The 13,311-nt window shown below is 46.0% G+C and overlaps 1 long non-coding RNA gene across 1 annotated transcript; it reads right to left on the bottom strand.

Moving 5' to 3' along the window:
• Positions 1-1,409: 1,409 nt before the first annotated feature.
• LOC140690134 (uncharacterized) lies at positions 1,410-12,570 on the bottom strand. The gene is made up of 4 exons (XR_012065318.1): positions 12,360-12,570; positions 8,542-8,755; positions 3,620-3,671; positions 1,410-1,703 (listed from the first exon to the last, which is right to left on the bottom strand). It is a non-coding gene; the product is annotated as an uncharacterized lncRNA (long non-coding RNA).
• Positions 12,571-13,311: the final 741 nt, after the last annotated feature.

Below are 13,311 nucleotides of genomic sequence, written 5' to 3'. Positions count from 1 at the left end.
TATGCCTGCATCATACAAGGGCTGCAGCTCAGGACCAGCCAGACAGAGAGCTGTCCGGGCCAGGGCCTAGGGAGGGGCAGGTGCACCGCCTCCCAGCACCTCCCGGCTCTCCCAGCACCCATCCTTTGGGCGTTTTATGGAGGCCTCATCACATACGCGATTGAGTAAATCACTAGAAAAAGTCAATCTCCACTCTCTCCTGCCCTGAGGTCGGGAGTGGGGCTGAAGGTTCCAGCCCTCTAATCGCTAGGTTGGTTCCCTTGGCAACCAGCCCCCCCATTCTGGGGGGCTTTCCAAAAAGTCACCTCATTAACATAAACTCAGGTGTGGCTGAAAGTGCCTTGTCACGAGTAACAGGACCCGCCTCTCACCTTTACCCTCTGGAGCTATTTCAGGACCTGGGACAAAACCCAAGTATTAGAACAAAAGATAAGCTCTTTGTTCTCCTCACTGAGGAGACACAGGGGTTTCTGGCGATCAAGCTGGGGACAGCACACGTGACTGGACACCTCACCCGGGCTTACTTCAGGTAGTGCTCTGTCTCCAAGGCTCACCCACGCTACAGTTTGTGCCAGAATTTCCTTCCTTTAAGGCTGAATCATGCTCCATTGTATGCATATCCTGTTAGAAAGAAACCACTGGCCCCAAATGGACTCATTTGCCCCCAGGATGGCAACTGAGCCTTAACTGTAGTTTCAACCTCTCCCCAGAACTGGACCTTTAGATAGATAATCTGAAGTTTCCTGGTCAGCACTGGTGAGGTCGCCTGCAAAGTAAGACCTCTGCCCTCCCCCCAAGGGAAGGTGACCCTGCCTGAGACAGCCCTTTTCTTCTCTTCTGCTTCTTGCCCCCACCCCCCTTCCACCTATAAAAACCTTCCCTTTTTTTCACTCCTCTGAGGGTCCACTGGATAAAGCCAACTCCATCTTCCAATGACCTCCCTTGAAGCTTGTTTTCTAATATCCCTCTATCGGTTGAGGGACACTTGGGTGGCACAGGTAAATATCTGCTTTCTTCATTAGGTCACCTTGAACTCTTTAGAATAAATATATACAAGCATAGTTTAAGAATTGGAACAGCTTGGCCCGTGTGACTCAGTTAGGAGACACATCATGAGAGTGAGTGTTTCATGAATGTTTCCCTGCCTCAAAGTCGCCAGCACCAGTTTGGGAATCTAAGCTGCTTTGTTCAAAGAGACCCCTTGAGAGGCCCTATGGGAAGCCCCAGCCAGAGCAATCAGGCAAGAAAAAGAAAAAGCATCCAAATTGGAAGGAAGAAGTAAAACTGTCTCTGTTTGCAAATGACATGATCTTATGTACAGAAAACCAAAAAACTATTAGAACTAATAAGCAAATTCGGCAAAGTTGCAGAACATAAAATCAATAGGCAAAAGTGAGTTGAGTTTTCCATTTCATTTTGATCCCCCAGCTTCTGACAACTATCATCAGGGCCGTTCACCCTCTTCCTATATTTTTCTTTGTTTCCAACTAGAGTGCAGCACCATGGGCGAGAGACACGAGGGGCAGGGAGCCGCCAAGCACCAGGAAAAGGCTCTCAAAACTTTCAGGAAACAAATGCCAACAATGAACCATTAACATGAATGATTTTCCCCTGAATCAGTGAGCGAATCCCAGCGCTCTCCAGCCTTTGCCTTTCCTGTTCTTTCCGATGACTGCTTCAGAGGACAGAGGTTTGGCTGTTGGCTGAACCATAAAGGTGAGATTAGAGCACAAGAATGATCTTTGGGTTATCAAGTCAAAACCACCTGGGGATTGCCCTGGGCCCCAGGTCACACAGTAAAATTCCTTTCTTAAGATTGGAATGGTTGTGCTAGAAGTTACCCTTTAAAGTCAGCTTTGGGCCGTTTTGGGGTGGGAGTGAAAGTCATGTTGGGTTCAGGGATATGTGGGCGTAAACAGAAAAGTTCTACATGATGTGTGTTTGTGCCCGGGGCTGTGAGTGAGTGAGTGAGTGAGTGAGTGAGTGAGTGAGTGAGTGAGTGTGTGTGTGTGTGTGTGTGTGTGTGTGTGTGTCTGTCTACACTTGCAGAGAACCAAGGGATGCTCAGGAATTAAGAATGAACACTTTTGTAAGTGTGTTGTTGGTACACACGGAAAAGGAACATTTTGACCAGAATCACTTTCCACACATCTGGCAGCTGAGTGATCCTGGCAGGAAAACGTATCACTGGAGTAGCGCTAGAATCTTCTGGGTGGGCTTAGCTGCGGATACTCTGCCCTGTCCTAGCTCAGAGACCAGGTACCGATGGATGAACCATTTGGTCAGCTGGGTAATTTTTTTTTTAAATGGTAAAGATTGGATTCAGGTGTCTGAGGACATGGTAACACCCACCTCTACTTGGACTAGATGCACAGAAAGGCTCCAATTAAATTCCATATTTAAGAGAGCAAAGGACCACCAAGAGGTAGACTGGATGGATTGCTTCAGGGCTTTTCTCAAGGTCTGTGTATTTGATAATACATCTGCCTTTTCCTAATTATGCTTTTCATATTCTTTAAATACACCATGAAGGTTGAAATGGGGGTGGACATTTTTTGGACTAAGATCTGTATATCCAAGCATGAAAATAGTTAATTTGAGGTTTTAGGTACGTTAAGTGTTAAGTAACACTAACACGTTTAACAGGATCTAGGAAACACTGTGCAGAGACAGCGCTGAGCTTCGGAGCCTGCAAGGACTGACAGAGTGGACCCCTCGGCCCGCACATGGTCACTTACATTCTGCGGGGCGGCCCAGCCTAGCTGGAGGGAAAGTAACCAGTTTTATGAGGGCAGCAGGCATATGGCAAATGAGTTTTCGCAAAGCATTCAGACCATAAAAACCAATTTCATTAACCCAGTGGAGCAATTAGCTATAAAGATCTGTGAATGATATTCAAATGGAGGGGACTGGACACAGAGTGTCAGAATTTAGACAGCAATGAGGTCTAAGCACTGGACGTGAGAAGGCTTCAGAGCCTTCCAAGTTAGGCAATTCCTGATTTAAATGTTAAAATCTTACCACGTGTAATGCAAAACTCTTTATTAAATATGTTTGTATGCAGATTAAAGAACTATTCCTAGACCTTAGCATCAGAACTCAGAAGAAAGTATTCACCTAAAGGTATATAGTGCATTTATACCATATATTGATCATCTTATTATATATATGTAAGATTATAAACTTGTTAGGAATTTCATATCTACGCACTTTTGAACCAGAAGAAACAGAGATTTTGCCAAATTTAGGAGCCTCTTTAATCATGCTGGGCGCTTGGCGTGGAGCCACACTTGAACTTTGGAAACTGTAAAATCTGTTTATCCTTAGTAAAATACAATTTCCTGTTTAGGGGCCTGGGAGGAAGAAAGCCTTTCAAAAGAGGCTTGTTGAAATCTCTCAAAGTGTTTTTGGACATTAAGAAAACAAGAGCCGGTTGTATTAAGGGCCAATGTAGTGGAAACAGGGGTTATATTTCACCTAAAGTACACATGAATCTGAAAGTCCAGGAAGGGAGAGATTTGGTTTTGCTGAACTCACATAGTTGAAAAATAGTTGGTGACATTTGACAAAATCAAGATGTTACCATATTTGTCAACTTCCCCTTGAAATGAACTCTTACCTGCCTAAAACAAGGGGACTTGTCCTTTAAATTACTTCACGGTCCTGGGTCACTGTAATTTATGGAAACATGGTAGGTGTTAGGGCAACACAAATTTACCAGTAAGACTCTCCAGACACACAGGGAGGGACTCAATATTAACTGATTCTTTGAGGATCCGCTGGTGCTACAGTGAAGACATTTTAACAGAGGCACAAAGACTGACCCTCGAGGAGTCGTCGAGGTTAAGGGTGGTGAAAAGAGGTTAGCAACCCTTAGAGGCTGGAATCCTACCATCAGGCGGGGAGCCATGGGCTTAGGTTCTAAGGAGGAGGCAGGGGAGGGCCAAGAAAGGCTGCGGGAGGAGGAAGCAAGTGGGAGAGCTGGAGAGGAGGAGGGGCTGGGAGAGAGGGAGGGAGCTAGAAAAGAAAGAAATGAAAGATGTGCAAGCAGGAGGAAGGGGGTCAGAGCCCTCTCTTCCTGATTTAAAGATGCCCAGAAAATACAGAACTGGTGAAAATGCTACAAACTCTCCAACAGTTACCTTGGCAAGCAGATAGGGCTGCTCCTCCAAGAAAAAGTCAAAGAGAGAAAGTAGGTAACAAAACCTTCCTTCAGAAGCAAACAGAGAGGAGCTGAGCCAAGCGGCCCCTTCCCCGCCACGCACACGTATTTCCTTACACGTGGGTTTTGTACTGTCTCGGAAACAAAGATGGCAGCTGTGGAAGAGGTGATACCTGCTGTGACACCTGCATTCTTAAAATGTACAGTTTTTGCCCTGTTTTTCCATCGTCAGGGACAATCAAGAGGAAAAAGGCCTCCCAAATTACCCTTCTATTTTGGGAGGAATCAGAGAGGGCTTTGAGCAAGGAGTCAAAATCTGTCTTCTATCGTGAAGATATTTATTGATTTTAAAACAGTTAAGGTGTGCAGGAAGTAGGAAAAGATCAGATAAAAGCCAAAAAACAACAATGAAACTTCATGCCTGCTGACTAGTGACCACACTTAACCCCTCCCTCCAGCCCCCGGCAACCACCGCTCCACTGGTTGATTCTATGAATTTGACTATTTTACGATCACTCAGATAAACAGAAACATGCAACACTTGTCTTTCCATGACTGGCTTATTTCACTTAGCAGAGTGCCCATGAGGCTCATCTACAATGTCTCATACTGCAAGACTTCCTTGTTTTTTTAAGGCTTAATAGCATTCCACTGTGTACGTGTATCACATTTCCTTTACCCATTCCTCTATTGGTGGACATTTAGTGACTGTGAATAGCACTGCAATGAACATGGGAGAGCTGATGTTTGAGATCCTGATTTCAATTCTTTGGATAAATAAATATTCATAGGAATACTAGATCATATGGTAGTTTTATTTTTAATTTTTTGAGGAACATCCATACGTTTTTATAGCAACTGTGCCATTTTGCATCCCCACCAACAGTGCATGAGAATTCCGTTTCTCCACATGCTTGCCGACACTTACTTTTTTTGCTGTTGTTGTCTATAGCCATCCTGACAGATGAAGGTGGTATCTCATTGTGATTTTGATTTGCATTTTCCTAGTGATTAGTGATGCTGAGCATTCTTACGTACCAGTTGGCTATTTGTATGTCTTCTTCAGAAAAATGTCTATTCAATCCTTAGCCCATTACTTAAATCAGGTTATTAGCTTTTTAAAAATTGAGTTGTAGGAGTCCTTTATGTATCTTGGATATTAACCTTTATGAGATACCGTTTGCAGATATTTGCTCCCGTTCTTTAGATGGCCTCATCACTCTGCTGACTTCTTCCTTTGCTGTGCAGCAGCTTTTTAATTTGATGTCCTACTTGTTTATTTTTGTTTTTGTTGCCTATATTTTTGATGTCATAATCATGAAATCATTGCCAAGACCAATGACATGGAGGTTTTTCCTTATGTTTTCTTCTAAATTTTTATGGTTTCAAGTCTTATAGTTAAGTCTTTAAGCCATTGAGTGTTGATTTCTGTCCAATTTCATTCTTTTGCAGGTGGCTATCCAGTTTTCTCAATACCATTTGTTCAAGACACTACCCTTTTCCCTTTGTGTATTCCTGGCACCCTCATCAAAGATGTGTCAACTATATATGCATGGGTTTATTTCCGGGTTCTCTATTCAGTTCCATGGTTCTATATGTCTGTCTTTATGCCGGTACCATATTGTTTTGGTTACTTTAGATTTATAATATAGTTTGAAATCAGGAGGTGTGATGCTTCTAGCTTTTCTCTTCTTCTTTTTTCAAACAGAAGAATCAAATAAAAGTTAATAACGTGTATACATGAGAATGACCCAGGAAAACATTAACTCACTAAAAAAGCCAAATTTCACATCTTAAATACTCTATTCTTAGTATTGATTTGGCTATTCGTGGTCTTTTGTAGTTCCAGATGAATTTTTGAATTGCTTTTTCTAGTTAAAAAATGCCATTGTAATTTGGATGGGGATTGCATTAAATCTATAGATTGCTTTGGGTAGTGTGGACATTTAACAATATTAAGTCTTGCAATCCATAAATACATGTTTTTCCACTTGTTTGTGTCTTGTATGTTTTTCATCCATGTTTTGTAGCTTTCAGTATACAAGTCTTTCGCCTCTTCAGTTTATTCCTAAATATTTTATTCTTTTTGATGCTATTGTAAATGGAATTATTTTCCTAATTTCCTTTCCAGATAGTTCTTTGTTAGTATATAGAAAACAAACTGATCTTTTAATGTTGCTTTTGTATCCTACAGCTTTACTGAATTTTAAAATTAATTTGAACAGATTTTTATGGAGTTTTCAGTTTTTTCTCTATATAACATCATGTCATCTGCAAATAGCGGGTTTTACTTCTTCAGTTCTGATTTGGAAGACTTTCATTTCTTTTTCCTTGCCTGATAGTTCTGGCTAGGAGTTCCAGTACTATGTTGATAAAAGTGGTGAGAGTGGGCATATTTGCCTTGTTCCTGGTCTAAGAGGAAAAGTTTTCAGCTTCTCACCATTGAGTATGATGTTAGCTGTGGGCTTTTCATGTGTCCTTTATTTTGTTGAGATAATTTCCTTCCAGTTTGTTTCCTTCCTAGTTGAGGATTTTTATCATGAAGAGTGTTGAATTTTGTCAAATGCTTTCTCTGCATCTATTAAAATAATCACGTGCTTTTCTTTCTTATTCTGTTAATGTGGCGTATCACATTAACGGATTTTTCTCATATTGGACCATTCTTGTATCCCAGGGATGTTACCCCACTTGGCCATAGTGTATAATCCTTTTAATGTGCTGTCGGATTAGATTTCCTAGTATTATAATGAGAATTTTTGCATCTATATTCATTAGGGATATTGACCTGTAGTTTTCATTTCTTGTGGCATCTTCTTCTGGTTTTGGTATCAGGATAACGCTGGCCTCATAAAATGAGTTTGGAAGTATTACCTCCTCTTCAATTTTTTTTGGCAAGAGTTTGAGAAGAACTGATGCTATAAAGATCGTAAGTGACTACTATGAAAAATTACATGCCATCAAATTGGATGACATCAACAATATGGATAAATTCCTAAAAACGGATGACCTATGAAGGCCAATACACCAAGAAATAAAAAGCCTGAACAGACCTATAACTAGCCTAGAATCAAAACTTGAAAGCCTCCCAAGAAAGACCAGATGGTTTCACTAATGAATTCTATCAATTAATTCTTTTTTCTAGAACTTTCTCTCTCTCTCTGTAACCTCCAACTGCACCAGCAAATCATGGGTGTGTAGTAGAAGGTATCATGACCTTTCCTTCTTTAATCTTTTGTTCTGACCTATTTAAGTAAAGCCAGAAAGAGGATTTTTAATCCTGTGTCATTAATTCCACATTCTTTATGTGAATAATAACTTTTCTGCTTACTTCTGTCAGTGGGTCTGAAAGGATCATTGACAGCGAACAGCCAAAGAGCAAAATCTTTTGGCTTAAGGAATTCCGGTCAAGACTCCAAAACTAATGTGCAGATCCGAAAAGACTGTGCACACTGGATAATTATGTCCCCAAGAAAGTCAAACAAACAAAAGCAAATTAGAAATGTCTGCAGTTTTCCTGTTATCGTGCCCCTCATTTATAAATTGGTGTATTTATGGAAAGTACGCTTTTCTGAGTAAGCTATTTTCAGTAACATTCCAGAAGCAAGAAACTCAAGTCTGTTTTGCTTAAATTGAAAAGAAAAATGTAGGAGGGAGGGGGGGAAAGGGGAAAAAGAGGAGCAAACAATTGAGCAGAAAGGCTGATGAAAGTAACGTGATTTGATGGGGCTCATATTCTGCTTAAGGTTTTGTCTTTTGGCCAAAGCCTCCAATCCTGGCATGATTTGCCAGTGCCTTTACAATCTGTGTTGATCAGCCTGGCCTTGGACTCGCTACCAGGGCCACCCACCTGCAGCTGGAGGGCACGTCCTGTGCATGTGGTTCCTGAGCTTCAACTCGTCCAGCTCAGGGTCTCTCTCCTCACTTCCACTCACAGCCTGAAGCAGTTTGCTTCACCCATTCATAGACTTGCTTGGCTGCTGCAGGCATGAGAGTCTGCAATCCCTGGACGCTCTCCTAAAGGTGGTGGACTCAGTAGTGAATTCCTTCTGAGGAGCTTCGAAAGGGACCCCAAAACATGGACAGAAATCACCTGCCTCCAATATATCCCAGAGCCACCTTGGCACCTACCTGGCAGGCATTCATGTGCACACAGCCTTGATTTTATAACATAAAGTCTTGGTTCACCTCACCAGGCAGGCCCACCTGAGGGTGACTCCTGGCTGGCTACAGCCTCATGGTGAACATTTCAGATCTTCTGGAGGCTCCTGGGACAAACGGGAATAGTCCAGTCCTGAGCTAGGGCTTTCCCTGTGGCTCCTGTTGGAATCCCCTACCACAGCTACACACACACCCTGACCCCAACCCTGGTCTCAACTTGCCTGTGTTGATTTCTCTCCCATGGCCCATGGAGACCTTCCATGACATCCATCCTCCCAGACAAGGGTTGTTTCGAACTCTTATCAAGATGTGAAGTCCAGAGTGGGGACCACAGTACCCAAGAGTCAAAAAGTAGCTTATGGAAAAGCAGTAATTCAGAGCTTTGGCCTGTATCCATGACTGGGCGTGGTCTCCAAGCATGAGCTGGCCCTGCAGCTGGAGAAGGAAGGGTGTGGACTTTTACTCTGCTGCCCAGGTGTTGGCAGATACCTGTGCCTACAGCTCTCACCCATCCCTCAAGGGCTAAGACGATGTTTTCTAAAATCCCATACACTGAAAATTTAGTTCTCTTCCTGAGAAAAATACTGGTACCAGCTCTCAAGATGAAAAGGACATTTTTTCCTGATTTTGAGAGCGATGGCCTACTAATTTCTGAAATTAAAATACCGGTATTCTCACCACCCAGAATTGGCCTTTGTTAGCAATGTGATTACCTCTTCCAATCTTTTTTTCCAACTCAGGTTAGAACTAGATATATGACATGTATTAGAATCATACTATACAGCGTTATGTTTTGGATACTGTCATTCCACTTAACACTTAGTAAACTTTTTTTTTAAGAATACAAACTTCTATTTTCAAAGTAATAAGTTCAATGGAATGATGGCAAATGAAAAGTAAGGGAGTCTTGCTTCAACTTGAACCCTCCCCATACACACAGTAGTCCTCCCCAGGGAGACACACCTTTACCTACTGTCCCTCTAAAAAATTAAGAGCACATGTTTATTCCTCTGGTAACTTCTCAGATTTCGGCTGTATCTATTAACTTCCCATATTGTGGGTAAAGATTTTGGCTCAGTAACACTTCCCCAACTTCTCTGCCCTCTCCATTCTGTAAGCAGTTACTTGAATGCTTTTATCCTTACTTTTACAACTTTCAACAATGTGCTTGGACCTCTATTTCGTGTTCTGTTACATTCAGTCATTTCCTCCCAAGTTTTATCCACCAGGTAAGTGGAGGAAAGCAGTCACCGTCCACCACCTGCACCTGTTTTTGCCCGGCACCCCAGGACGCTTCGGCAATCCCATTACTTTCCTGGATGGGGTTTGTAACAGCTACGTTCTCTTCTTCAGCTGTATTGAATGGGTCTGTCCGTACTTGGCCTACAGGTTGACACTAAATACTGAAAACCAGGAAGTTTTATAGTGCTGTAAAGATGAAACATCATGAGTCAGGAGAACAAAGCAGTCAGGCTGGACATGTAAGAAGAAAACACTCACCTATACCACTAAGCCTGTGCCTCTTGGAGTGAAAAGAAAAAGACCTTGTGTTCTTGGTCTGAGGCCATGGTCCTCACACTGTGGGTGAAGCACCCCGGAGCATCAACACAACTCACAGAGCCTCGGGGATGTTTCAAAGCCCTGTGGGGAAGACTGCGCCCTGGCATCGGACTCTGTCCCCACCCTCGTCTTAGTGACCATCCCTTCTCATGCCCAGAGGGACTCTGCTTTAGCAGGCTGCAACATGAGTCAGCGTCTTGGAGAAAAGTGGGTGTGGTGGAAACTGAGATCAAAGACAATTCTTGACTTTTAAGTTCAAAAATGAAAACCAAACCAAACTCAACTACCTCCATCCAGTTTTCAGAAAGAGAAAAATCTGTGTGCAGCACAATTGGGCAGTACTGGCCCAACTGCTATTCACATGCCCACCCCCCAACCCCCGCCCCAAGCCTGGATAAAGTGAAGGAAGTGGTGGCAAGGGGCAGACACAAGGAGGTAGGTGCTGGAGTGGTGTCCTCACCTGTCTGTCAAGGGGACAACTACCCATGGGGCTGCGGTCCAAGTGCTCAGTCCTGAGGGATAACCCAGAAGCGCAAACAGGACCCTAGAGACCCTGCTCACAGAGCCATCCAGGGCTCCGGATGACAAAGAAATGGGAGAGCTGGTGGCAGGTGGGAATTAGAATTCAGGGTACTCCAACCTGGAATGACTGAGGAACATGCCTTACCTGGAAACGACTGCATGATCATCTCTATCATGTGGACTGGGAGCTCAAGTAAGAATTATAAGTCACATGTGAGAAAATAAAAGAAGATACATTTTTCCATGTTTGAGATTTTAGCCCCACTGCCAGCTCCATCAATTTATGAACTTTTCCTTTGTAAGAAAGATGTGACCTAAAAATCTTTGAGACCCAATAGATGGATCCCTAGAGGCTATTTCAGGTATTTATAAAATTTAAATGTCAAGGGAGAGCTAAACTTACTGTAAGCGGTTGAATAGAGTCCTCCCCCACAAATTCATGTCTACTAGGAACCTTAGATTGCCCTTGTTTGCAAATAAGGCCCTTGCATGTGTAATTAGTTAAGGATTTTGAGGTCCTGGATTTAGGATGGGCCCTGAATCCAATGATGGCATCTTTCTAAGAGAAAAGAGAGAGAGATTTGGATACAGAGAGACACAAGGGAGAAGGCAATGGAGACAAATATTGGGGCTATGCTTCCATGAGCCAAGGAAAGACGAGATCCTTCCCCAGAGCCTTGGGAAGGAGTACAGCCCCACTGGTACCTTGATTTCGGACTTCTGATTTCCAAAAAACTGTAAGAGAATAAATTTCTGTTGTTTTAAGCCCATCTGTGGTGATTTGTTACAGAAGCCTTGAGGGGCAAATATACTTATTAAGTGCTGGGTCATACACACATCTGTGGCCTGCTGGGCATTATTACACAACCACCTGTTTATTCATTCTCTTTTCTGCAAAAATTTCTCGAGTTCCAGGGAAGTCTGGAAGCTCAGGATAGAGAAGAAAGTGGCCCAGATCAGTCAGTGCCCATCTGCGTGGAGCTCCAAGCTTCCTTAGAGACCTAAATCTCAAGTCACTAAATCCTGTCATCGAAAGGGCCTCCTTCCTAACCTGTGTGTGGAGACAAAGACAGGGTAGGAAGGAGGGAAACCAGGGAAGATGGTGTACCAAAACCAAGTCCAGGGCGTGTTTCCAGTGGAGGGACTGATCAGGGATCCAGTGATGAGGGGGCTGGAAAATGCCAAGTGAAGGACATGGCAACCCTGACCAAGGAGTCCACAGAAATGGACTCATGAAGGTCTGATTGGACTTGCAGGTGAGGAGATGACAACTGCAAAGTCAGCCCTTTCGAAGAGTGCTGCTGGGAAGCGGAGCAGAACACTAGAGGAGTAACTGGAGGGGCCTTTTTGGGTGAGTTTGTCTGTTTTTCTATTTAAGGATGAAGGTATGACAGCAGGATGCTGACGGAAGCAGCCCATGGAAGGGAAGACAAGATGATGCAGGGGGTGGGGTGGAGGACGCAGGGTGGTCCTGGTCGGTGAGGGCTGCCCTCATCAGGGCAGGGCCTCTCCTGGGGACCAGGGTCAGGATGCAGCCAAGGGGACACGAGGTGTTTCTCCTCCTGAGAACAAGGAGGGAGAAGGTGTCCTGCTCCCACCTGGGACCCTGGGATCCGCCAAATCACCCCTCCGCGGGGCCATGTGACATGGGGGTGGGGCCAGCCCTGGAACCGCCCACCGCCCCGCCCCTTCCGGGGGAGGAGTCCCTCTCAGGCCCTCGGGGGCTCCAGCGTAGAGCACGCTGTGTTCCGGGCTGAGCACGCCCGCCTGCGAGGTCATGCCTCTCTCCTCCCTCCACTGACCCGCAGCCAACCCCCTGGAGGCGCTGAGCTAGGCCAGGCCTCAGGAGCCGCCCGCCCGGCCGCCACCCAACAGCGCGAACCCACCCTTGTCACCGAAGCCCTGTCAGGGTTCCGGGGAATAAGAATAGAATCTGGGAGAAAAGATAAAGTCTAACCTGTTTAACCCTGTGTGCTTAGTCTGGTTTCCCAGGCCCACAGTGCAGAGGCCTCACACGGGGAGCTTCAGACCAGAGTTCCCCGCGCCGGATGGTGGCGCGGACCCCTCGCTGGGCGGACGTGTGCAGAGACGCCGCCGCGACCCCGCGATTCAAGATGGTGGGGTGGGGCCGTGTGCAGAGACGACGTGCGGGGACTCTCAGTCCGAGGTGGCAGCGGGGGTGGGGGGTGTGTGCAGAGCCCTCACACGCCCCAGCGCCAGATGGCGGCACTGACACCTCGCTGGGCGAGACGCGTGCTGAGGCGCCGCCGCGACCCCGCGATTCAAGATGGTGGGGGTGGGGCCGTGTGCAGCTCCGCGCCGCGACCCGGGGCGTGTGCAGTCGTAGCCCCGCGAGAACCGGCTGCTGCGAGAGCCTGTGAGGCAGCCGCCGCGCCCGTCGTGGGAGCGAACTCCTGCCTGCCGGTCTCTGGTCGGAGGAGACAGCCTTCCTCTGCTGCCGCAGCCAGCTCCAGGTCTGGTGGCGGGAGGGCCCTTGGAGCCACTCGGGACGGAAGACGGAGGGATCCTGAGCACATGCTGGAGGCCCCGGGGGTCAGCCCGCTCACCTCCGGGCCCCGCTGTGGACATAGGCCCAGCATGTCCGGCGCTTCAGATTCCCCGGAGAATCTGGGAGACTCACTTTTACGAGGTGGTCTGGCTGTGACAGAAGTGTCCCACGCGCGGTGCAGCAGGGCCGTCTGCAGGCTGGGTCTGGGGGAGCCCCCGCGGGGCCGCTGCCCTGCGTCCTCTCCTCCTGGCGCCTGATGGGATACCCCGCCACCCGGACGTCCGCGGGCACGTGGTTGTCAGCAGCCGATTCTGGGGGCAGAGGCCCGGTGCTGACCCAGTTCTGTGGCGTGGTGAATAGGGAACGGGTTCCTCTTGGGAGGCCCGGGGCGCCCAGCCCA

Source organism: Vicugna pacos, chromosome 28, assembly GCF_048564905.1.
Source record: "Vicugna pacos chromosome 28, VicPac4, whole genome shotgun sequence".
In the NCBI taxonomy this organism is placed as follows: Eukaryota; Metazoa; Chordata; class Mammalia; order Artiodactyla; family Camelidae; genus Vicugna; species Vicugna pacos.
The sequence above is the reverse complement of the archived record's forward strand: the minus strand, read 5'-3'. Positions and strand labels throughout refer to the sequence as shown.